This window comes from Schistocerca nitens, chromosome 2 (assembly GCF_023898315.1).
Source record: "Schistocerca nitens isolate TAMUIC-IGC-003100 chromosome 2, iqSchNite1.1, whole genome shotgun sequence".
In the NCBI taxonomy this organism is placed as follows: domain Eukaryota; kingdom Metazoa; phylum Arthropoda; class Insecta; order Orthoptera; family Acrididae; genus Schistocerca; species Schistocerca nitens.
In genome coordinates this window covers 1142561968-1142589043 of record NC_064615.1, presented here as the reverse complement: position 1 = coordinate 1142589043, position 27076 = coordinate 1142561968, and positions in this window count along the sequence as shown.

Below are 27076 nucleotides of genomic sequence, written 5' to 3'. Positions count from 1 at the left end.
GTTTCGTTTCTACGGAAACGACAGGATTTTCTTTGGGGTTCCGAGTATCTCTTTTCCGATTCATTATTCCTCCTTTACTGCATCCCTCGCTCCCTCACATTGCCGAATTAACACACAACTTGCGTCCATATGAAATACTCTGGGTTCCCTGCATTAGCTTTCTAAATCGAGATACGTTTGTACGGAAACGATAGGATTTTCTTTTGGGAGTCGAGTATCTCTTTTCCGATGCATTATTCCTCCTTTACTGCATCCCTCGCTCCCTCACATTGACGAATTAACACACAATTTGCGTCCATATGAAATACTCTGGATTCCCTTCATTGTCCTTCTAAATCGAGATACGTTTCTACGGAAACGATAGGATTTTCTTTGGGGTTCCGAGTATCTCCTTTCCGATGCATTATTCCTCCTTTACTGCATCCCTCGCTCCCTCACATTGACGAATTAACACACAATTTGCGTCCATATGAAATACTCTGGATTCCCTGCATTGTCCTCCTAAATCGAGATACGTTTCTACGGAAACGATAGGATTTTCTTTGGGGTTCCGAGTATCTCTTTTCCAATGCATTATTCCTCCTTTACTGCATCCCTCGCTCCCTCACATTGACGAATTAACACACAATTTGCGTCCATATGAAATACTCAGGATTCCCTGCATTGTCCTTCTAAATCGAGATACGTTTTTACGGAAACGATAGGATTTTCTTTGGGGTTGCGAGTGTCTCTTTTCCGATGCATTATTCCTCCTTTACTGCATCCCTCGCTAACTCACATTGACGAATTAACACAAAATTTGCGTCCATATGAAATACTCTGGATTCCCTGCATTGTCCTTCTAAATCGAGATACGTTTCTACGGAAAGGATAGGATTTTCTTTGGGGTTCCGAGTATCTCTTTTCCGATGCATTATTCCTCCTTTACTGCAACCCTCGCTCCCTCACATTGACGACTTAACACACAATTTGCGTCCATATGAAATACTCTGGATTCCCTGCATTGTCCTTCTAAATAGGGATTCGTTTCTACGGAAACGACAGGATTTTCTTTGGGGTTCCGAGTATCTCTTTTCCGATGCATTATTCCGCCTATACAGCATCCCTCGCTCCCTCACATTGCCGAATTAACACACAAATTGTGTCCATATGAAATACTCTGAGTTCCCTGCATTATCTTTCTAAATTGAGATACGTTTCTACGGAAACGATAGGATTTTCTTTTGGGTTCCGAGTATCTCTTTTCCGATGCATTATTCCTCCTTTACTGCATTGCTCGCTCCCTCACATTGACGAATTAACACACAATTTGCGTCCATATGAAATACTCTGGATTCCCTGCATTGTCCTTCTAAATCGAGATACGTTTCTACGGAAACGATAGGATCTTCTTTGGGGTTCCGAGTATCTCTTTTCAGATGAATTTTCCTCCTTTACTGCATCCCTCGCTCCCTCACATTGACGAATTAACACACAATTTGCGTCCACATGAAATACTCTGGATTCCCTGCATTGTCCTTCTAAATCAAGATACGTTTCTACGGAAACGATAGGATTTTCTTTTGGGTTCCGAGTATCTCTTTTCCGATGCAATATTCCTCCTTTACTGCATCCCTCGCTTCCTCACTTTGACGAATTAACACACAATTTGCGTCCATATGAAATACTCTGGATTCCCTGCATTGTCCTTCTAAATCGAGATACGCTTCTACGGAAACGATAGGATTTTCTTTGGGGTTCCGAGTATCTCTTTTCCGATGCATTATTCCTCCTTTACTGCATCCCTCGCTCCCTCACATTGCCGAATTAACACACAATTTGCGTCCATATGAAATACTCTGGATTCCCTGCATTGTCCTTGTAAATCGAGATACGTTTCTACGGAAACGAAAGGTTTTTCTTTGGGGTTCCGAGTATCTCTTTTCCGATGCATTATTCCTCCTTTACTGCATCCCTCGCTCCCTCACATTCACGAATTAAACACAATTTGCGTCCATATGATATACTCTGGATTCCCTGCATTGTCCTTCTAAATCGAGATACGTTTCTACGGAAACGATAGCATTTTCTTTGGGGTTCCGAATATCTCTTTTCCGTGCATTATTCCTCCTTTACTGCAACCCTCGCTCCCTCACATTGACGAATTAACACACAATTTGCGTCCATATGAAATACTCTGGATTCCCTGCATTGTCCTTCTAAATCGGGATTCGTTTCTACGGAAACGACAGGATTTTCTTTGGGGTTCCGAGTATCTCTTTTCCGATGCATTATTCCTCCTTTACTGCATCCCTCGCTCCCTCACATTGCCGAATTAACACACAAATTGTGTCCATATGAAATACTCTGCGTTCCCTGCATTATCTTTCTAAATCGAGATACGTTTCTACGGAAACGATAGGATTTTCATTTGGGTTCCGAGTATCTCTTTTCCGATGCATTATTCCTCCTTTACTGCATTGCTCGCTCCCTCACATTGATGAATTAACACACAATTTGCGTCCATATAAAATACTCTGGATTCCCTGCATTGTCCTTCTAAATCGAGATACGTTTCTACGGAAACGATAGGATCTTCTTTGGGGTTCCGAGTATCTCTTTTCCGATGAATTTTCCTCCGTTACTGCATCCCTCGCTCCCTCACATTGACGAATTAACACACAATTTGCGTCCACATGAAATACTCTGGATTCCCTGCATTGTCCTGCTAAATCAAGATACGTTTCTACGGAAACGATAGGATTTTCTTTTGGGTTCCGAGTATCTCTTTTCCGATGCAATATTCCTCCTTTACTGCATCCCTCGCTCCCTCACATTGACGAATTAACACACAATTTGCGTCCATATGAAAAACTCTGGATTCCCTGCATTGTCCTTCTAAATCGAGATACGTTTCTACGGAAACGATAGGATTTTCTTTGGGGTTCCGAGTATCTCTTTTTCGATGAATTTTCCTCCTTTACTGCATCCCTCGCTCCCTCACATTGAAGAATTAACACACAATTGGCGTCCACATGAAATACTCTGGATTCCCTGCATTGTCCTTCTAAATCAAGATACGTTTCTACGGAAACGATAGGATTTTCTTTTGGGTTCCGAGTATCTCTTTTCCGATACATTATTCCTCCTTTACTGCATCTATTCCTCCTTTACTGCATCCCTCGCTCCCTCACATTGACGAATTAACACACAATTTGCGTCCATATGATATACTCCGGATTCCCTGCATTGTCCTTCTATATCGAGATACGTTTCTACGGAAACCATAGGATTTTCTTTGATGTTCCGAGTATCTCTTTTCCGATGCATTATTCATCCTTTACTGTATCCCTCGCTCCCTCACATTGACGAATTAACACACAATTTGCGTCCATATGCAATACTCTGGATTCCCTGCATTGCCCTTCTAAATCGAGATACGTTTCTACGGAAACGATAGGATTTTCTTTGGGGTTCCGAGTATCTCTTTTCCGATGCATTATTCCTCCTTTACTGCATCCCTCGCTTCCTCACATTGACGAATTAACACACAATTTGCGTCCATATGAAATACTCTGGATTCCCTGCATTGTCCTTCTAAATCGAGATACGTTTCAACGGAAACGACAGGATTTTCTTTGGGGTTCCGAGTATCTCTTTTCCGATGCATTACTCCTCCTTTACTGCATCCCTCGCTAACTCACATTGACGAATTAACACACAATTTGCGTCCATATGAAATACTCTGGATTCCCTGCATTGTCCTTCTAAATCAAGATACGTTTCTATGGAAACGATAGGATTTTCTTTGGGGTTTCGAGTATCTCTTTTCCGATGCATTATTCCTCCTTTACTGCATCCCTAGCTAACTCAAATTGACGAATTAACACACCATTTGCGTCCATATGAAATACTCTGGATTCCCTGAATTGTCCATCTAAATCGAGATACGTTTCTATGGAAACGACAGGATTTTCTTTGGGGTTCCGAGTATCTCTTTTCCGATGCATTATTCCTCCTTTACTGCATCCCTCGTTCCCTCACATTGACGAATTAACACACAATTTGCGTCTATATGAAATACTCCGGATTCCCTGCATTGTCATTCTAAATCGGGATTTGTTTCTACGGAAACGATAGGATTTTCTTTGGGGTTCCGAGTATCTCTTTTCCGATGCATTATTCCTACTTTACTACATCCCTCGCTAACTCACATTGATGAATTAACACACAATTTGCGTCCATATGAAATACTCTGGATTCCCTGCATTGTCCTTCTAAATCGAGATACGTTTCTACGGAAACGATAGGATTTATTTGGGGTTCCGAGTATCTCTTTTCCGATGCATTATTCCTCCTTTACTGCATTCCTCGCTCCCTCACATTGACGAATTAACACACAATTTGCGTCCATATGAAATACTCTGGATTCCCTGCATTGTCCTCCTAAATCGAGATACGTTTCTACGGAAACGATAGGATTTTCTTTGGGGTTCCGAGTATCTCTTTTCCAATGCATTATTCCTCCTTTACTGCATCCCTCGCTCCCTCACATTGACGAATTAACACACAATTTGCGTCCATATGAAATACTCAGGATTCCCTGCATTGTCCTTCTAAATCGAGATACGTTTTTACGGAAACGATAGGATTTTCTTTGGGGTTGCGAGTGTCTCTTTTCCGATGCATTATTCCTCCTTTACTGCATCCCTCGCTAACTCACATTGACGAATTAACACAAAATTTGCGTCCATATGAAATACTCTGGATTCCCTGCATTGTCCTTCTAAATCGAGATACGTTTCTACGGAAAGGATAGGATTTTCTTTGGGGTTCCGAGTATCTCTTTTCCGATGCATTATTCCTCCTTTACTGCAACCCTCGCTCCCTCACATTGACGACTTAACACACAATTTGCGTCCATATGAAATACTCTGGATTCCCTGCATTGTCCTTCTAAATAGGGATTCGTTTCTACGGAAACGACAGGATTTTCTTTGGGGTTCCGAGTATCTCTTTTCCGATGCATTATTCCGCCTATACAGCATCCCTCGCTCCCTCACATTGCCGAATTAACACACAAATTGTGTCCATATGAAATACTCTGAGTTCCCTGCATTATCTTTCTAAATTGAGATACGTTTCTACGGAAACGATAGGATTTTCTTTTGGGTTCCGAGTATCTCTTTTCCGATGCATTATTCCTCCTTTACTGCATTGCTCGCTCCCTCACATTGACGAATTAACACACAATTTGCGTCCATATGAAATACTCTGGATTCCCTGCATTGTCCTTCTAAATCGAGATACGTTTCTACGGAAACGATAGGATCTTCTTTGGGGTTCCGAGTATCTCTTTTCAGATGAATTTTCCTCCTTTACTGCATCCCTCGCTCCCTCACATTGACGAATTAACACACAATTTGCGTCCACATGAAATACTCTGGATTCCCTGCATTGTCCTTCTAAATCAAGATACGTTTCTACGGAAACGATAGGATTTTCTTTTGGGTTCCGAGTATCTCTTTTCCGATGCAATATTCCTCCTTTACTGCATCCCTCGCTTCCTCACTTTGACGAATTAACACACAATTTGCGTCCATATGAAATACTCTGGATTCCCTGCATTGTCCTTCTAAATCGAGATACGCTTCTACGGAAACGATAGGATTTTCTTTGGGGTTCCGAGTATCTCTTTTCCGATGCATTATTCCTCCTTTACTGCATCCCTCGCTCCCTCACATTGCCGAATTAACACACAATTTGCGTCCATATGAAATACTCTGGATTCCCTGCATTGTCCTTGTAAATCGAGATACGTTTCTACGGAAACGAAAGGTTTTTCTTTGGGGTTCCGAGTATCTCTTTTCCGATGCATTATTCCTCCTTTACTGCATCCCTCGCTCCCTCACATTCACGAATTAAACACAATTTGCGTCCATATGATATACTCTGGATTCCCTGCATTGTCCTTCTAAATCGAGATACGTTTCTACGGAAACGATAGCATTTTCTTTGGGGTTCCGAATATCTCTTTTCCGTGCATTATTCCTCCTTTACTGCAACCCTCGCTCCCTCACATTGACGAATTAACACACAATTTGCGTCCATATGAAATACTCTGGATTCCCTGCATTGTCCTTCTAAATCGGGATTCGTTTCTACGGAAACGACAGGATTTTCTTTGGGGTTCCGAGTATCTCTTTTCCGATGCATTATTCCTCCTTTACTGCATCCCTCGCTCCCTCACATTGCCGAATTAACACACAAATTGTGTCCATATGAAATACTCTGCGTTCCCTGCATTATCTTTCTAAATCGAGATACGTTTCTACGGAAACGATAGGATTTTCATTTGGGTTCCGAGTATCTCTTTTCCGATGCATTATTCCTCCTTTACTGCATTGCTCGCTCCCTCACATTGATGAATTAACACACAATTTGCGTCCATATAAAATACTCTGGATTCCCTGCATTGTCCTTCTAAATCGAGATACGTTTCTACGGAAACGATAGGATCTTCTTTGGGGTTCCGAGTATCTCTTTTCCGATGAATTTTCCTCCGTTACTGCATCCCTCGCTCCCTCACATTGACGAATTAACACACAATTTGCGTCCACATGAAATACTCTGGATTCCCTGCATTGTCCTGCTAAATCAAGATACGTTTCTACGGAAACGATAGGATTTTCTTTTGGGTTCCGAGTATCTCTTTTCCGATGCAATATTCCTCCTTTACTGCATCCCTCGCTCCCTCACATTGACGAATTAACACACAATTTGCGTCCATATGAAAAACTCTGGATTCCCTGCATTGTCCTTCTAAATCGAGATACGTTTCTACGGAAACGATAGGATTTTCTTTGGGGTTCCGAGTATCTCTTTTTCGATGAATTTTCCTCCTTTACTGCATCCCTCGCTCCCTCACATTGAAGAATTAACACACAATTGGCGTCCACATGAAATACTCTGGATTCCCTGCATTGTCCTTCTAAATCAAGATACGTTTCTACGGAAACGATAGGATTTTCTTTTGGGTTCCGAGTATCTCTTTTCCGATACATTATTCCTCCTTTACTGCATCTATTCCTCCTTTACTGCATCCCTCGCTCCCTCACATTGACGAATTAACACACAATTTGCGTCCATATGATATACTCCGGATTCCCTGCATTGTCCTTCTATATCGAGATACGTTTCTACGGAAACCATAGGATTTTCTTTGATGTTCCGAGTATCTCTTTTCCGATGCATTATTCATCCTTTACTGTATCCCTCGCTCCCTCACATTGACGAATTAACACACAATTTGCGTCCATATGCAATACTCTGGATTCCCTGCATTGCCCTTCTAAATCGAGATACGTTTCTACGGAAACGATAGGATTTTCTTTGGGGTTCCGAGTATCTCTTTTCCGATGCATTATTCCTCCTTTACTGCATCCCTCGCTTCCTCACATTGACGAATTAACACACAATTTGCGTCCATATGAAATACTCTGGATTCCCTGCATTGTCCTTCTAAATCGAGATACGTTTCAACGGAAACGACAGGATTTTCTTTGGGGTTCCGAGTATCTCTTTTCCGATGCATTACTCCTCCTTTACTGCATCCCTCGCTAACTCACATTGACGAATTAACACACAATTTGCGTCCATATGAAATACTCTGGATTCCCTGCATTGTCCTTCTAAATCAAGATACGTTTCTATGGAAACGATAGGATTTTCTTTGGGGTTTCGAGTATCTCTTTTCCGATGCATTATTCCTCCTTTACTGCATCCCTAGCTAACTCAAATTGACGAATTAACACACCATTTGCGTCCATATGAAATACTCTGGATTCCCTGAATTGTCCATCTAAATCGAGATACGTTTCTATGGAAACGACAGGATTTTCTTTGGGGTTCCGAGTATCTCTTTTCCGATGCATTATTCCTCCTTTACTGCATCCCTCGTTCCCTCACATTGACGAATTAACACACAATTTGCGTCTATATGAAATACTCCGGATTCCCTGCATTGTCATTCTAAATCGGGATTTGTTTCTACGGAAACGATAGGATTTTCTTTGGGGTTCCGAGTATCTCTTTTCCGATGCATTATTCCTACTTTACTACATCCCTCGCTAACTCACATTGATGAATTAACACACAATTTGCGTCCATATGAAATACTCTGGATTCCCTGCATTGTCCTTCTAAATCGAGATACGTTTCTACGGAAACGATAGGATTTATTTGGGGTTCCGAGTATCTCTTTTCCGATGCATTATTCCTCCTTTACTGCATTCCTCGCTCCCTCACATTGACGAATTAACACACAATTTGCGTCCATATGAAATACTCTGGATTCCCTGCATTGTCCTCCTAAATCGAGATACGTTTCTACGGAAACGATAGGATTTTCTTTGGGGTTCCGAGTATCTCTTTTCCAATGCATTATTCCTCCTTTACTGCATCCCTCGCTCCCTCACATTGACGAATTAACACACAATTTGCGTCCATATGAAATACTCAGGATTCCCTGCATTGTCCTTCTAAATCGAGATACGTTTTTACGGAAACGATAGGATTTTCTTTGGGGTTGCGAGTGTCTCTTTTCCGATGCATTATTCCTCCTTTACTGCATCCCTCGCTAACTCACATTGACGAATTAACACAAAATTTGCGTCCATATGAAATACTCTGGATTCCCTGCATTGTCCTTCTAAATCGAGATACGTTTCTACGGAAAGGATAGGATTTTCTTTGGGGTTCCGAGTATCTCTTTTCCGATGCATTATTCCTCCTTTACTGCAACCCTCGCTCCCTCACATTGACGACTTAACACACAATTTGCGTCCATATGAAATACTCTGGATTCCCTGCATTGTCCTTCTAAATAGGGATTCGTTTCTACGGAAACGACAGGATTTTCTTTGGGGTTCCGAGTATCTCTTTTCCGATGCATTATTCCGCCTATACAGCATCCCTCGCTCCCTCACATTGCCGAATTAACACACAAATTGTGTCCATATGAAATACTCTGAGTTCCCTGCATTATCTTTCTAAATTGAGATACGTTTCTACGGAAACGATAGGATTTTCTTTTGGGTTCCGAGTATCTCTTTTCCGATGCATTATTCCTCCTTTACTGCATTGCTCGCTCCCTCACATTGACGAATTAACACACAATTTGCGTCCATATGAAATACTCTGGATTCCCTGCATTGTCCTTCTAAATCGAGATACGTTTCTACGGAAACGATAGGATCTTCTTTGGGGTTCCGAGTATCTCTTTTCAGATGAATTTTCCTCCTTTACTGCATCCCTCGCTCCCTCACATTGACGAATTAACACACAATTTGCGTCCACATGAAATACTCTGGATTCCCTGCATTGTCCTTCTAAATCAAGATACGTTTCTACGGAAACGATAGGATTTTCTTTTGGGTTCCGAGTATCTCTTTTCCGATGCAATATTCCTCCTTTACTGCATCCCTCGCTTCCTCACTTTGACGAATTAACACACAATTTGCGTCCATATGAAATACTCTGGATTCCCTGCATTGTCCTTCTAAATCGAGATACGCTTCTACGGAAACGATAGGATTTTCTTTGGGGTTCCGAGTATCTCTTTTCCGATGCATTATTCCTCCTTTACTGCATCCCTCGCTCCCTCACATTGCCGAATTAACACACAATTTGCGTCCATATGAAATACTCTGGATTCCCTGCATTGTCCTTGTAAATCGAGATACGTTTCTACGGAAACGAAAGGTTTTTCTTTGGGGTTCCGAGTATCTCTTTTCCGATGCATTATTCCTCCTTTACTGCATCCCTCGCTCCCTCACATTCACGAATTAAACACAATTTGCGTCCATATGATATACTCTGGATTCCCTGCATTGTCCTTCTAAATCGAGATACGTTTCTACGGAAACGATAGCATTTTCTTTGGGGTTCCGAATATCTCTTTTCCGTGCATTATTCCTCCTTTACTGCAACCCTCGCTCCCTCACATTGACGAATTAACACACAATTTGCGTCCATATGAAATACTCTGGATTCCCTGCATTGTCCTTCTAAATCGGGATTCGTTTCTACGGAAACGACAGGATTTTCTTTGGGGTTCCGAGTATCTCTTTTCCGATGCATTATTCCTCCTTTACTGCATCCCTCGCTCCCTCACATTGCCGAATTAACACACAAATTGTGTCCATATGAAATACTCTGCGTTCCCTGCATTATCTTTCTAAATCGAGATACGTTTCTACGGAAACGATAGGATTTTCATTTGGGTTCCGAGTATCTCTTTTCCGATGCATTATTCCTCCTTTACTGCATTGCTCGCTCCCTCACATTGATGAATTAACACACAATTTGCGTCCATATAAAATACTCTGGATTCCCTGCATTGTCCTTCTAAATCGAGATACGTTTCTACGGAAACGATAGGATCTTCTTTGGGGATCCGAGTATCTCTTTTCCGATGAATTTTCCTCCGTTACTGCATCCCTCGCTCCCTCACATTGACGAATTAACACACAATTTGCGTCCACATGAAATACTCTGGATTCCCTGCATTGTCCTGCTAAATCAAGATACGTTTCTACGGAAACGATAGGATTTTCTTTTGGGTTCCGAGTATCTCTTTTCCGATGCAATATTCCTCCTTTACTGCATCCCTCGCTCCCTCACATTGACGAATTAACACACAATTTGCGTCCATATGAAAAACTCTGGATTCCCTGCATTGTCCTTCTAAATCGAGATACGTTTCTACGGAAACGATAGGATTTTCTTTGGGGTTCCGAGTATCTCTTTTTCGATGAATTTTCCTCCTTTACTGCATCCCTCGCTCCCTCACATTGAAGAATTAACACACAATTGGCGTCCACATGAAATACTCTGGATTCCCTGCATTGTCCTTCTAAATCAAGATACGTTTCTACGGAAACGATAGGATTTTCTTTTGGGTTCCGAGTATCTCTTTTCCGATACATTATTCCTCCTTTACTGCATCTATTCCTCCTTTACTGCATCCCTCGCTCCCTCACATTGACGAATTAACACACAATTTGCGTCCATATGATATACTCCGGATTCCCTGCATTGTCCTTCTATATCGAGATACGTTTCTACGGAAACCATAGGATTTTCTTTGATGTTCCGAGTATCTCTTTTCCGATGCATTATTCATCCTTTACTGTATCCCTCGCTCCCTCACATTGACGAATTAACACACAATTTGCGTCCATATGCAATACTCTGGATTCCCTGCATTGCCCTTCTAAATCGAGATACGTTTCTACGGAAACGATAGGATTTTCTTTGGGGTTCCGAGTATCTCTTTTCCGATGCATTATTCCTCCTTTACTGCATCCCTCGCTTCCTCACATTGACGAATTAACACACAATTTGCGTCCATATGAAATACTCTGGATTCCCTGCATTGTCCTTCTAAATCGAGATACGTTTCAACGGAAACGACAGGATTTTCTTTGGGGTTCCGAGTATCTCTTTTCCGATGCATTACTCCTCCTTTACTGCATCCCTCGCTAACTCACATTGACGAATTAACACACAATTTGCGTCCATATGAAATACTCTGGATTCCCTGCATTGTCCTTCTAAATCAAGATACGTTTCTATGGAAACGATAGGATTTTCTTTGGGGTTTCGAGTATCTCTTTTCCGATGCATTATTCCTCCTTTACTGCATCCCTAGCTAACTCAAATTGACGAATTAACACACCATTTGCGTCCATATGAAATACTCTGGATTCCCTGAATTGTCCATCTAAATCGAGATACGTTTCTATGGAAACGACAGGATTTTCTTTGGGGTTCCGAGTATCTCTTTTCCGATGCATTATTCCTCCTTTACTGCATCCCTCGTTCCCTCACATTGACGAATTAACACACAATTTGCGTCTATATGAAATACTCCGGATTCCCTGCATTGTCATTCTAAATCGGGATTTGTTTCTACGGAAACGATAGGATTTTCTTTGGGGTTCCGAGTATCTCTTTTCCGATGCATTATTCCTACTTTACTACATCCCTCGCTAACTCACATTGATGAATTAACACACAATTTGCGTCCATATGAAATACTCTGGATTCCCTGCATTGTCCTTCTAAATCGAGATACGTTTCTACGGAAACGATAGGATTTATTTGGGGTTCCGAGTATCTCTTTTCCGATGCATTATTCCTCCTTTACTGCATTCCTCGCTCCCTCACATTGACGAATTAACACACAATTTGCGTCCATATGAAATACTCTGGATTCCCTGCATTGTCCTTCTAAATCGAGATACGTTTCTACGGAAACGATAGGATTTTCTTTGGGGTTACGAGTATCTCTTTCCCGATGCATTATTCCTCCTTTACTGCATCCCTCGCTCCCTCACATTGACGAATTAACACACACTTTGCGTCCATATGAAATACTCTGGATTCCCTGCATTGTCCTTCTAAATCGAGATACGTTTCTACGGAAACGATAGGATTTTCTTTGGGGTCCAAGTATCTCTTTTCCGATGCATTATTCCTCCTTTACTGCATCCCTCGCTCCCTCACATTGACGAATTAACACACAGTTTGCGTCCATATGAAATACACTGGATTCCCTGCATTGTCCTTCTAAATCGAGATACGTTTCTACGGAAACGATAGCATTTTCTTTGGGGTTCCAAGTATCTCTTTTCCGATGCATTATTCCTCCTTTACTGCATCCCTCGCTCCCTCCCATTGACGAATTAACACACAATTTGCGTCCATATGAAATACTCAGGATTCCCTGCATTGTCCTTCTAAATCGAGATACGTTTCTACGGAAACGATAGGATTTTCTTTGGGGTTGCGAGTGTCTCTTTTCCAATGCATTATTCCTCCTTTACTGCATCCCTCGCTAACTCACATTGACGAATTAACACAAAATTTGCGTCCATATGAAATACTCTGGATTCCCTGCATTGTCCTTCTAAATCGGGATTCGTTTCTACGGAAACAACAGGATTTTCTTTGGGGTTCCGAGTATCTCTTTTCCGATGCATTATTCCTCCTATACTGCATCCCTCGCTCCCTCACATTGCCGAATTAACACACAAATTGTGTTCATATGAAATACTCTGGGTTCCCTGCATTATCTTTCTAAATCGAGATACGTTTCTACGGAAACGATAGGATTTTCTTTTGGGTTCCGAGTATCTCTTTTCCGATGCATTATTCCTCCTTTACTGCATTGCTCGCTCCCTCACATTGACGAATTAACACACAATTTGCGTCCATATGAAATACTCTGGATTCCCTGCATTGTCCTTCTAAATCGAGATACGTTTCTACGGAAACGATAGGATTTTCTTTGGGGTTCCGCGTATCTCTTTTCCGATGCATTATTCCTCCTTTACTGCATCCCTCGCTTCCTCACATTGACAAATTAACACACAATTTGCGTCCATATGAAATACTCTGGATTCCCTGCATTGTCCTTCTAAATCGAGATACGATTCTACGGAAACGATAGGATTTTCATTGGGGTTCCGAGTATCTCTTTTCCGATGCATTATTCCTCCTTTACTGCATCCCTCGCTCCCTCATATTGACGAATTAACACACAATTTGCGTCCATATGAAATACTCTGGATTCCCTGCATTGTCCTTGTAAATCGAGATACGTTTCTACGGAACGTAAGGTTTTTCTTTGGGGTTCCGAGTATCTCTTTTCCGATGCATTATTCCTCCTTTACTGCATCCCTCGCTTCCACACATTGACGAATTAACACACATATTGCGTCCATATGAAATACTCTGGATTCCCTGCATTGTCCTTCTAAATCGAGATACGTTTCTACGGAAACGATAGCATTTTCTTTGGGGTTCCGAGTATCTCTTTTCCGTGCATTATTCCTCCTTTACTGCAACCCTCGCTCCCTCACATTGACGAATTAACACACAATTTGCGTCCATATGAAATACTCTGGATTCCCTGCATTGTCCTTCTAAATCGGGATTCGTTTCTACGGAAACGACAGGATTTTCTTTGGGGTTCCGAGTATCTCTTTTCCGATGCATTATTCCTCCTTTACTGCATCCCTCGCTCCCTCACATTGCCGAATTAACACACAAATTGTGTCCATATGAAATACTCTGGGTTCCCTGCATTATCTTTCTAAATCGAGATACGTTTCTACGGAAACGATAGGATTTTCATTTGGGTTCCGAGTATCTCTTTTCCGATTTATTATTCCTCCTTTACTGCATTGCTCGCTCCCTCACATTGATGAATTAACACACAATTTGCGTCCATATAAAATACTCTGGATTCCCTGCATTGTCCTTCTAAATCGAGATACGTTTCTACGGAAACGATAGGATCTTCTTTGGGGTTCCGAGTATCTCTTTTCCGATGAATTTTCCTCCGTTACTGCATCCCTCGCTCCCTCACATTGACGAATTAACACACAATTTGCGTCCACATGAAATACTCTGGATTCCCTGCATTGTCCTTCTAAATCAAGATACGTTTCTACGGAAACGATAGGATTTTCTTTTGGGTTCCGAGTATCTCTTTTCCGATGCAATATTCCTCCTTTACTGCATCCCTCGCTCCCTCACATTGACGAATTAACACACAATTTGCGTCCATATGAAATACTCTGGATTCCCTGCATTGTCCTTCTAAATCGAGATACGTTTCTACGGAAACGATAGGATCTTCTTTGGGGTTCCGAGTATCACTTTTTCGATGAATTTTCCTCCTTTACTGCATCCCTCGCTCCCTCACATTGACGAATTAACACACAATTGGCGTCCACATGAAATACTCTGGATTCCCTGCATTGTCCTTCTAAATCAAGATACGTTTCTACGGAAACGATAGGATTTTCTTTTGGGTTCCGAGTATCTCTTTTCCGATACATTATTCCTCCTTTACTGCATCTATTCCTCCTTTACTGCATCCCTCGCTCCCTCACATTGACGAATTAACACACAATTTGCGTCCATATGATATACTCCGGATTCCCTGCATTGTCCTTCTATATCGAGATACGTTTCTACGGAAACGATAGGATTTTCTTTGATGTTCCGAGTATCTCTTTTCCGATGCATTATTCATCCTTTACTGTATCCCTCGCTCCCTCACATTGACGAATTAACACACAATTTGCGTCCATATGCAATACTCTGGATTCCCTGCATTGCCCTTCTAAATCGAGATACGTTTCTACGGAAACGATAGGATTTTCTTTGGGGTTCCGAGTATCTCTTTTCCGATGCATTATTCCTCCTTTACTGCATCCCTCGCTTCCTCACATTGACGAATTAACACACAATTTGCGTCCATATGAAATACTCTGGATTCCCTGCATTGTCCTTCTAAATCGAGATACGTTTCAACGGAAACGACAGGATTTTCTTTGGGGTTCCGAGTATCTCTTTTCCGATGCATTACTCCTCCTTTACTGCATCCCTCGCTAACTCATATTGACGAATTAACACACAATTTGCGTCCATATGAAATACTCTGGATTCCCTGCATTGTCCTTCTAAATCAAGATACGTTTCTATGGAAACGATAGGATTTTCTTTGGGGTTTCGAGTATCTCTTTTCCGATGCATTATTCCTCCTTTACTGCATCCCTAGCTAACTCAAATTGACGAATTAACACACCATTTGCGTCCATATGAAATACTCTGGATTCCCTGAATTGTCCATCTAAATCGAGATACGTTTCTACGGAAACGACAGGATTTTCTTTGGGGTTCCGAGTATCTCTTTTCCGATGCATTATTCCTCCTTTACTGCATCCCTCGTTCCCTCACATTGACGAATTAACACACAATTTGCGTCTATATGAAATACTCCGGATTCCCTGCATTGTCCTTCTAAATCGGGATTTGTTTCTACGGAAACGATAGGATTTTCTTTGGGGTTCCGAGTATCTCTTTTCCGATGCATTATTCCTACTTTACTACATCCCTCGCTAACTCACATTGATGAATTAACACACAATTTGCGTCCATATGAAATACTCTGGATTCCCTGCATTGTCCTTCTAAATCGAGATACGTTTCTACGGAAACGATAGGATTTATTTGGGGTTCCGAGTATCTCTTTTCCGATGCATTATTCCTCCTTTACTGCATTCCTCGCTCCCTCACATTGACGAATTAACACACAATTTGCGTCCATATGAAATACTCTGGATTCCCTGCATTGTCCTTCTAAATCGAGATACGTTTCTACGGAAACGATAGGATTTTCTTTGGGGTTCCGAGTATCTCTTTTCCGATGCATTATTCCTCCTTTACTGCATCCCTCGCTCCCTCACATTGACGAATTAACACACACTTTGCGTCCATATGAAATACTCTGGATTCCCTGCATTGTCCTTCTAAATCGAGATACGTTTCTACGGAAACGATAGGATTTTCTTTGGGGTCCAAGTATCTCTTTTCCGATGCATTATTCCTCCTTTACTGCATCCCTCGCTCCCTCACATTGACGAATTAACACACAGTTTGCGTCCATATGAAATACACTGGATTCCCTGCATTGTCCTTCTAAATCGAGATACGTTTCTACGGAAACGATAGCATTTTCTTTGGGGTTCCAAGTATCTCTTTTCCGATGCATTATTCCTCCTTTACTGCATCCCTAGCTCCCTCCCATTGACGAATTAACACACAATTTGCGTCCATATGAAATACTCAGGATTCCCTGCATTGTCCTTCTAAATCGAGATACGTTTCTACGGAAACGATAGGATTTTCTTTGGGGTTGCGAGTGTCTCTTTTCCAATCCATTATTCCTCCTTTACTGCATCCCTCGCTAACTCACATTGACGAATTAACACAAAATTTGCGTCCATATGAAATACTCTGGATTCCCTGCATTGTCCTTCTAAATCGGGATTCGTTTCTACGGAAACAACAGGATTTTCTTTGGGGTTCCGAGTATCTCTTTTCCGATGCATTATTCCTCCTATACTGCATCCCTCGCTCCCTCACATTGCCGAATTAACACACAAATTGTGTTCATATGAAATACTCTGGGTTCCCTGCATTATCTTTCTAAATCGAGATACGTTTCTACGGAAACGATAGGATTTTCTTTTGGGTTCCGAGTATCTCTTTTCCGATGCATTATTCCTCCTTTACTGCATTGCTCGCTCCCTCACATTGACGAATTAACACACAATTTGCGTCCATATGAAATACTCTGGATTCCCTGCATTGTCCTTCTAAATCGAGATACGTTTCTACGGAAACGATAGGATTTTCTTTGGGGTTCCGCGTATCTCTTTTCCGATGCATTATTCCTCCTTTACTGCATCCCTCGCTTCCTCACATTGACAAATTAACACACAATTTGCGTCCATATGAAATGCTCTGGATTCCCTGCATTGTCCTTCTAAATCGAGATACGATTCTACGGAAACGATAGGATTTTTATTGGGGTTCCGAGTATCTCTTTTCCGATGCATTATTCCTCCTTTACTGCATCCCTCGCTCCCTCATATTGACGAATTAACACACAATTTGCGTCCATATGAAATACTCTGGATTCCCTGCATTGTCCTTGTAAATCGAGATACGTTTCTACGGAACGTAAGGTTTTTCTTTGGGGTTCCGAGTATCTCTTTTCCGATGCATTATTCCTCCTTTACTGCATCCCTCGCTCCCACACATTGACGAATTAACACACATATTGCGTCCATATGAAATACTCTGGATTCCCTGCATTGTCCTTCTGAATCGAGATACGTTTTTACGGAAACGATAGGATTTTCTTTGGGGTTGCGAGTGTCTCTTTTCCGATGCATTATTCCTCCTTTACTGCATCCCTCGCTAATTCACATTGACGAATTAACACAAAATTTGCGTCCATATGAAATACTCTGGATTCCCTGCATTGTCCTTCTAAATCGAGATACGTTTCTACGGAAACGATAGGATTTTCTTTGGGGTTCCGAGTATCTCTTTTCCGATGCATTATTCCTCCTTTACTGCAACCCTCGCTCCCTCACATTGACGAATTAACATCCAATTTGCGTACATATGAAATACTCTGGATTCCATGCATTGTCCTTCTAAATCGGGATTCGTTTCTACGGAAACGACAGGATTTTCTTTGGGGTTCCGAGTATCTCTTTTCCGATGCATTATTCCTCCTTTACTGCATCCCTCGCTCCCTCACATTGCCGAATTAACACACAAATTGTGTCCATATGAAATACTCTGGGTTCCCTGCATTATCTTTCTAAATCGAGATACGTTTCTACGGAAACGATAGGATTTTCTTTTGGGTTCCGAGTATCTCTTTTCCGATGCATTATTCCTCCTTTACTGCATTGCTCGCTCCCTCACATTGACGAATTAACACACAATTTGCGTCCATATGAAATACTCTGGATTCCCTGCATTGTCCTTCTAAGTCGAGATACGTTTCTACGGAAACGACAGGATCTTCTTTGGGGTTCCGAGTATCTCTTTTCCGATGAATTTTCCTCCTTTACTGCATCCCTCGCTCCCTCACATTGACGAATTAACACACAATTTGCGTCCATATGAAATACTCTGGATTCCCTGCATCGTCCTTCTAAATCGAGATACGTTTCTACGGAAACGATTGGATTTTCTTTGGGGTTCCGCGTATCTCTTTTCCGATGCATTATTCCTCCTTTACTGCATCCCTCGCTTCCTCACATTGACGAATTAACACACATTTTGCGTCCATATGAAATACTCTGGATTCCCTGCATTGTCCTTCTAAATCGAGATACGCTTCTACGGAAACGATAGGATTTTCTTTGGGGTTCAGAGTATCTCTTTTCCGATGCATTATTCCTCCTTTACTGCATCCCTCGCTCCCTCACATTGACGAATTAACACACAATTTGCGTCCATATGAAATACTCTGGATTCCCTGCATTGTCCTTCTAAATCGAGATACGTTTCTATGGAAACGAAAGGACTTTCTTTGGGGTTCCGAGTATCTCTTTTCCGATGCATTATTCCCCCTTTTCTGCATCCCTCGCTCCCTCACATTGACGAATTAACACACAATTTGCGTCCATATGAAATACTCTGGATTCCTTGCATTGTCCTTCTAAATCGAGATACGTTTCTACGGAAACGATAGGAGTTTCTTTGGGGTTCCGAGTATCTCTTTTCCGATGCATTATTCCTCCTTTACTGCATCCCTCGCTCCCTCACATTGCCGAATTAACACACAATTTGCGTCCATATGAAATACTCTGGGTTCCCTGCATTATCTTTCTAAAACGAGATACGTTTCCACGGAAACGACAGGATTTTCTTTTGGGAGTCGAGTATCTCTTTTCCGATACATTATTCCTCCTTTACTGCATCTATTCCTCCTTTACTGCATCCCTCGCTCCCTCACATTGACGAATTAACACACAATTTGCGTCCATATGATATACTCCGGATTCCCTGCATTGTCCTTCTATATCGAGATACGTTTCTACGGAAACGATAGGATTTTCTTTGGGGTTCCGAGTATCTCTTTTCCGATGCAATATTCATCCTTTACTGTATCCCTCGCTCCCTCACATTGACGATTTAACACACAATTTGCGTCCATATGAAATACTCTGGATTCCCTGCATTGCCCTTCTAAATCGAGATACGTTTCTACGGAAACGATACGATTTTCTTTGGGGTTCCGAGTATCTGTTTTCCGATGCATTATTCCTCCTTTACTGCATCCCTCGCTCCCTCACATTGACGAATTAACACACAATTTGCGTCCACATGAAATACTCTGGATTCCCTGCATTGTCCTTCTAAATCAAGATACGTTTCTACGGAAACGATAGGATTTTCTTTTGGGTTCCGAGTATCTCTTTTCCGATACATTATTCCTCCTTTACTGCATCTATTCCTCCTTTACTGCATCCCTCGCTCCCTCACATTGACGAAATAACACACAATTTGCGTCCATATGATATACTCCGGATTCCCTGCATTGTCCTTCTATATCGAGATACGTTTCTACGGAAACGATAGGATTTTCTTTGGGGTTCCGAGTATCTCTTTTCCGATGCATTATTCATCCTTTTCTGTATCCCTCGCTCCCTCACATTGACGAATTAACACACAATTTGCGTCCATATGCAATACTCTGGATTCCCTGCATTGCCCTTCTTAATCGAGATACGTTTCTAAGGAAACGATAGGATTTTCTTTGGGGTTCCGAGTATCTCTTTTCCGATGCATTATTCCTCCTTTACTGCATCCCTCGCTTCCTCACATTGACGAATTAACACACAATTTGCGTCCATATGAAATACTCTGGATTCCCTGCATTGTCCTTCTAAATCGAGATACGTTTCAACGGAAACGACAGGATTTTCTTTGGGGTTCCGAGTATCTCTTTTCCGATGCATTACTCCTCGTTTACTGCATCCCTCGCTAACTCACATTGACGAATTAACACTCAATTTGCGTCCATATGAAATACTCTGGATTCCCTGCATTGTCCTTCTAAATCGAGATACGTTTCTACGGAAACGATAGGATTTTCTTTGGGGTTCCGAGTATCTCTTTTCCGATGCATTATTCCTCCTTTACTGCATCCCTAGCTAACTCAAATTGACGAATTAACACACCATTTGCGTCCATATGAAATACTCTGGATTCCCTGAATTGTCCATCTAAATCGAGATACGTTTCTACGGAAACGACAGGAGTTTCTTTGGGGTTCCGAGTATCTCTTTTCCGATGCATTATTCCTCCTTTACTGCATCCCTCGTTCCCTCACATTGACGAATTAACACACAATTTGCGTCTATATGAAATACTCTGTATTCCCTGCATTGTCCTTCTAAATCGGGATTTGTTTCTACGGAAACGATAGGATTTTCTTTGGGGTTCCGAGTATCTCTTTTCCGATGCATTATTCCTACTTTACTGCATCCCTCGCTAACTCACATTGATGAATTAACACACAATTTGCGTCCATATGAAATACTCTGGATTCCCTGCACTGTCCTTCTAAATCGAGATACGTTTCTACGGAAACGATAGGATTTATTTGGGGTTCCGAGTATCTCTTTTCCGATGCATTATTCCTCCTTTACTGCATTCCTCGCTCCCTCACATTGACGAATTAACACACAATTTGCGTCCATATGAAATACTCTGGATTCCCTGCATTGTCCTTCTAAATCGAGATACGTTTCTACGTAAACGATAGGATTTTCTTTGGGGTTACGAGTATCTCTTTTCCGATGCATTATTCCTCCTTTACTGCATCCCTCGCTCCCTCACATTGACGAATTCACACACAATTTGCGTCCATATGAAATACTCTGGATTCCCTGCATTGTCCTTCTAAATCGAGATACGTTTCTACGGAAACGATAGGATTTTCTTTGGGGTCCAAGTATCTCTTTTCCGATGCATTATTCCTCCTTTACTGCATCCCTCGCTCCCTCACATTGACGAATTAACACATAGTTTGCGTCCATATGAAATACACTGGATTCCCTGCATTGTCCTTCTAAATCGAGATACGTTTCTACGGAAACGATAGGATTTTCTTTGGGGTTCCGAGTATCTCTTTTCCAATGCATTATTCCTCCTTTACTGCATCCCTCGCTCCCTCCCATTGACGAATTAACACACAATTTGCGTCCATATGAAATACTCAGGATTCCCTGCATTGTCCTTCTAAATCGAGATACGTTTCTACGGAAACGATAGGATTTTCTTTGGGGTTGCGAGTGTCTCTTTTCCAATGCATTATTCCTCCGTTACTGCATCCCTCGCTAACTCACATTGACGAATTAACACAAAATTTGCGTCCATATGAAATACTCTGGATTCCCTGCATTGTCCTTCTAAATCGGGATTCGTTTCTACGGAAACGACAGGATTTTCTTTGGGGTTCCGAGTATCTCTTTTCCGATGCATTATTCCTCCTATACTGCATCCCTCGCTCCCTCACATTGCCGAATTAACACACAAATTGTGTTCATATGAAATACTCTGGGTTCCCTGCATTATCTTTCTAAATCGAGATACGTTTCTACGGAAACGATAGGATTTTCTTTTGGGTTCCGAGTATCTCTTTTCCGATGCATTATTCCTCCTTTACTGCATTGCTCGCTCCCTCATATTGACGAATTAACACACAATTTGCGTCCATATGAAATACTCTGGATTCCCTGCATTGTCCTTCTAAATCGAGATACGTTTCTACGGAAACGATAGGATTTTCTTTGGGGTTTCGCGTATCTCTTTTCCGATGCAGTATTCCTCCTTTACTGCATCCCTCGCTTCCTCACATTGACGAATTAACACACAATTTGCGTCCATATGAAATACTCTGGATTCCCTGCATTGTCCTTCTAAATCGAGATACGCTTCTACGGAAACGATAGGATTTTCTTTGGGGTTTCGAGTATCTCTTTTCCGATGCATTATTCCTCCTTTACTGCATCCCTCGCTCCCTCACATTGACGAATTAACACACAATTTGCGTCCATATGAAATACTCTGGATTCCCTGCATTGTCTTTGTAAATCGAGATACGTTTCTACGGAAACGTAAAGTTTTTCTTTGCGGTTCCGAGTATCTCTTTTCCGATGCATTATTCCTCCTTTACTGCATCCCTCGCTCCCTCACATTGACGAATTAACACACATATTGCGTCCATATGAAATACTCTGGATTCCCTGCATTGTCCTTCTAAATCGAGATACGTTTTTACGGAAACGATAGGATTTTCTTTGGGGTTGCGAGTGTCTCTTTTCCGATGCATTATTCCTCCTTTACTGCATCCCTCGCTAATTCACATTGACGAATTAACACAAAATTTGCGTCCATATGAAATACTCTGGATTCCCTGCATTGTCCTTCTAAATCGAGATACGTTTCTACGGAAACGATAGGATTTTCTTTGGGTTTCCGAGTATCTCTTTTCCGATGCATTATTCCTCCTTTACTGCAACCCTCGCTCCCTCACATTGACGAATTAACACACAATTTGCGTACATATGAAATACTCTGGATTCCATGCATTGTCCTTCTAAATCGGGATTCGTTTCTACGGAAACGACATGATTTTCTTTGGGGTTCCGAGTATCTCTTTTCCGATGCATTATTCCTCCTTTACTGCATCCCTCGCTCCCTCACATTGCCGAATTAACATACAAATTGTGTCCATATGAAATACTTTGGGTTCCCTGCATTATCTTTCTAAATCGAGATACGTTTCTACGGAAACGATAGGATTTTCTTTTGGGTTCCGAGTATCTCTTTTCCGATGCATTATTCCTCCTTTACTGCATTGCTCGCTCCCTCACATTGACGAATTAACACACAATTTGCGTCCATATGAAATACTCGGGATTCCCTGCATTGTCCTTCTAAGTCGAGATACGTTTCTACGGAAACGATAGGATCTTCTTTGGGGTTCCGAGTATCTCTTTTCCGATGAATTTTCCTCCTTTACTGCATCCCTCGCTCCCTCACATTGACGAATTAACACACAATTTGCGTCCATATGAAATACTCTGGATTCCCTGCATTGTCCTTCCAAATCGAGATACGTTTCTACGGAAACGATTGGATTTTTTTTGGGGTTCCGCGTATCTCTTTTCCGATGCATTATTCCTCCTTTACTGCATCCCTCGCTTCCTCACATTGACGAATTAACACACATTTTGCGTCCATATGAAATACTCTGGATTCCCTGCATTGTCCTTCTAAATCGAGATACGTTTCTACGGAAACGATAGGATTTTCTTTGGGGTTCCGAGTATCTCTTTTCCGATGCATTATTCCTCCTTTACTGCATCCCTCGCTTCCTCACATTGACGAATTAACACACATTTTGCGTCCATATGAAATACTCTGGATTCCCTGCATTGTCCTTCTAAATCGAGATACGTTTCTACGGAAACGATAGGATTTTCTTTGGGGTTCCGAGTATCTCTTTTCCGATGCATTATTCCTCCTTTACTGCATCCCTCGCTTCCTCACATTGACGAATTAACACACAATTTGCGTCCATATGAAATACTCTGGATTCCCTGTATTGTCCTTCTAAATCGAGATACGTTTCAACGGAAACGACAGGATTTTCTTTGGGGTTCCGAGTATCTCTTTTCCGATGCATTACTCCTCGTTTACTGCATCCCTCGCTAACTCACATTGACGAATTAACACTCAATTTGCGTCCATATGAAATACTCTGGATTCCCTGCATTGTCCTTCTAAATCGAGATACGTTTCTACGGAAACGATAGGATTTTCTTTGGGGTTCCGAGTATCTCTTTTCCGATGCATTATTCCTCCTTTACTGCATCCCTAGCTAACTCAAATTGACGAATTAACACACCATTTGCGTCCATATGAAATACTATGGATTCCCTGAATTGTCCATCTAAATCGAGACACGTTTCTACGGAAACGACAGGATTTTCTTTGGGGTTCCGAGTATCTCTTTTCCGATGCATTATTCCTCCTTTACTGCATCCCTCGTTCCCTCACATTGACGAATTAACACATAGTTTGCGTCCATATGAAATACACTGGATTCCCTGCATTGTCCTTCTAAATCGAGATACGTTTCTACGGAAACGATAGGATTTTCTTTGGGGTTCCGAGTATCTCTTTTCCAATGCATTATTCCTCCTTTACTGCATCCCTCGCTCCCTCCCATTGACGAATTAACACACAATTTGCGTCCATATGAAATACTCAGGATTCCCTGCATTGTCCTTCTAAATCGAGATACGTTTCTACGGAAACGATAGGATTTTCTTTGGGGTTGCGAGTGTCTCTTTTCCAATGCATTATTCCTCCGTTACTGCATCCCTCGCTAACTCACATTGACGAATTAACACAAAATTTGCGTCCATATGAAATACTCTGGATTCCCTGCATTGTCCTTCTAAATCGGGATTCGTTTCTACGGAAACGACAGGATTTTCTTTGGGGTTCCGAGTATCTCTTTTCCGATGCATTATTCCTCCTATACTGCATCCCTCGCTCCCTCACATTGCCGAATTAACACACAAATTGTGTTCATATGAAATACTCTGGGTTCCCTGCATTATCTTTCTAAATCGAGATACGTTTCTACGGAAACGATAGGATTTTCTTTTGGGTTCCGAGTATCTCTTTTCCGATGCATTATTCCTCCTTTACTGCATTGCTCGCTCCCTCATATTGACGAATTAACACACAATTTGCGTCCATATGAAATACTCTGGATTCCCTGCATTGTCCTTCTAAATCGAGATACGTTTCTACGGAAACGATAGGATTTTCTTTGGGGTTCCGCGTATCTCTTTTCCGATGCATTATTCCTCCTTTACTGCATCCCTCGCTTCCTCACATTGACGAATTAACACACAATTTGCGTCCATATGAAATACTCTGGATTCCCTGCATTGTCCTTCTAAATCGAGATACGCTTCTACGGAAACGATAGGATTTTCTTTGGGGTTTCGAGTATCTCTTTTCCGATGCATTATTCCTCCTTTACTGCATCCCTCGCTCCCTCACATTGACGAATTAACACACAATTTGCGTCCATATGAAATACTCTGGATTCCCTGCATTGTCTTTGTAAATCGAGATACGTTTCTACGGAAACGTAAAGTTTTTCTTTGCGGTTCCGAGTATCTCTTTTCCGATGCATTATTCCTCCTTTACTGCATCCCTCGCTCCCACACATTGACGAATTAACACACATATTGCGTCCATATGAAATACTCTGGATTCCCTGCATTGTCCTTCTAAATCGAGATACGTTTTTACGGAAACGATAGGATTTTCTTTGGGGTTGCGAGTGTCTCTTTTCCGATGCATTATTCCTCCTTTACTGCATCCCTCGCTAATTCACATTGACGAATTAACACAAAATTTGCGTCCATATGAAATACTCTGGATTCCCTGCATTGTCCTTCTAAATCGAGATACGTTTCTACGGAAACGATAGGATTTTCTTTGGGGTTCCGAGTATCTCTTTTCCGATGCATTATTCCTCCTTTACTGCAACCCTCGCTCCCTCACATTGACGAATTAACACACAATTTGCGTACATATGAAATACTCTGGATTCCATGCATTGTCCTTCTAAATCGGGATTCGTTTCTACGGAAACGACATGATTTTCTTTGGGGTTCCGAGTATCTCTTTTCCGATGCATTATTCCTCCTTTACTGCATCCCTCGCTCCCTCACATTGACGAATTAACACACAAATTGTGTCCATATGAAATACTTTGGGTTCCCTGCATTATCTTTCTAAATCGAGATACGTTTCTACGGAAACGATAGGATTTTCTTTTGGGTTCCGAGTATCTCTTTTCCGATGCATTATTCCTCCTTTACTGCATTGCTCGCTCCCTCACATTGACGAATTAACACACAATTTGCGTCCATATGAAATACTCGGGATTCCCTGCATTGTCCTTCTAAGTCGAGATACGTTTCTACGGAAACGATAGGATCTTCTTTGGGGTTCCGAGTATCTCTTTTCCGATGAATTTTCCTCCTTTACTGCATCCCTCGCTCCCTCACATTGACGAATTAACACACAATTTGCGTCCATATGAAATACTCTGGATTCCCTGCATTGTCCTTCCAAATCGAGATACGTTTCTACGGAAACGATTGGATTTTTTTTGGGGTTCCGCGTATCTCTTTTCCGATGCATTATTCCTCCTTTACTGCATCCCTCGCTTCCTCACATTGACGAATTAACACACATTTTGCGTCCATATGAAATACTCTGGATTCCCTGCATTGTCCTTCTAAATCGAGATACGCTTCTACGGAAACGATAGGATTTTCTTTGGGGTTCCGAGTATCTCTTTTCCGATGCATTATTCCTCCTTTACTGCATCCCTCGCTCCCTCACATTGACGAATTAACACACAATTTGCGTCCATATGAAATACTCTGGATTCCCTGCATTGTCCTTCTAAATCGAGATACGTTTCTATGGAAACGAAAGGACTTTCTTTGGGGTTCCGAGTATCTCTTTTCCGATGCATTATTCCCCCTTTCTGCATCCCTCGCTCCCTCACATTGACGAATTAACACACAATTTGCGTCCA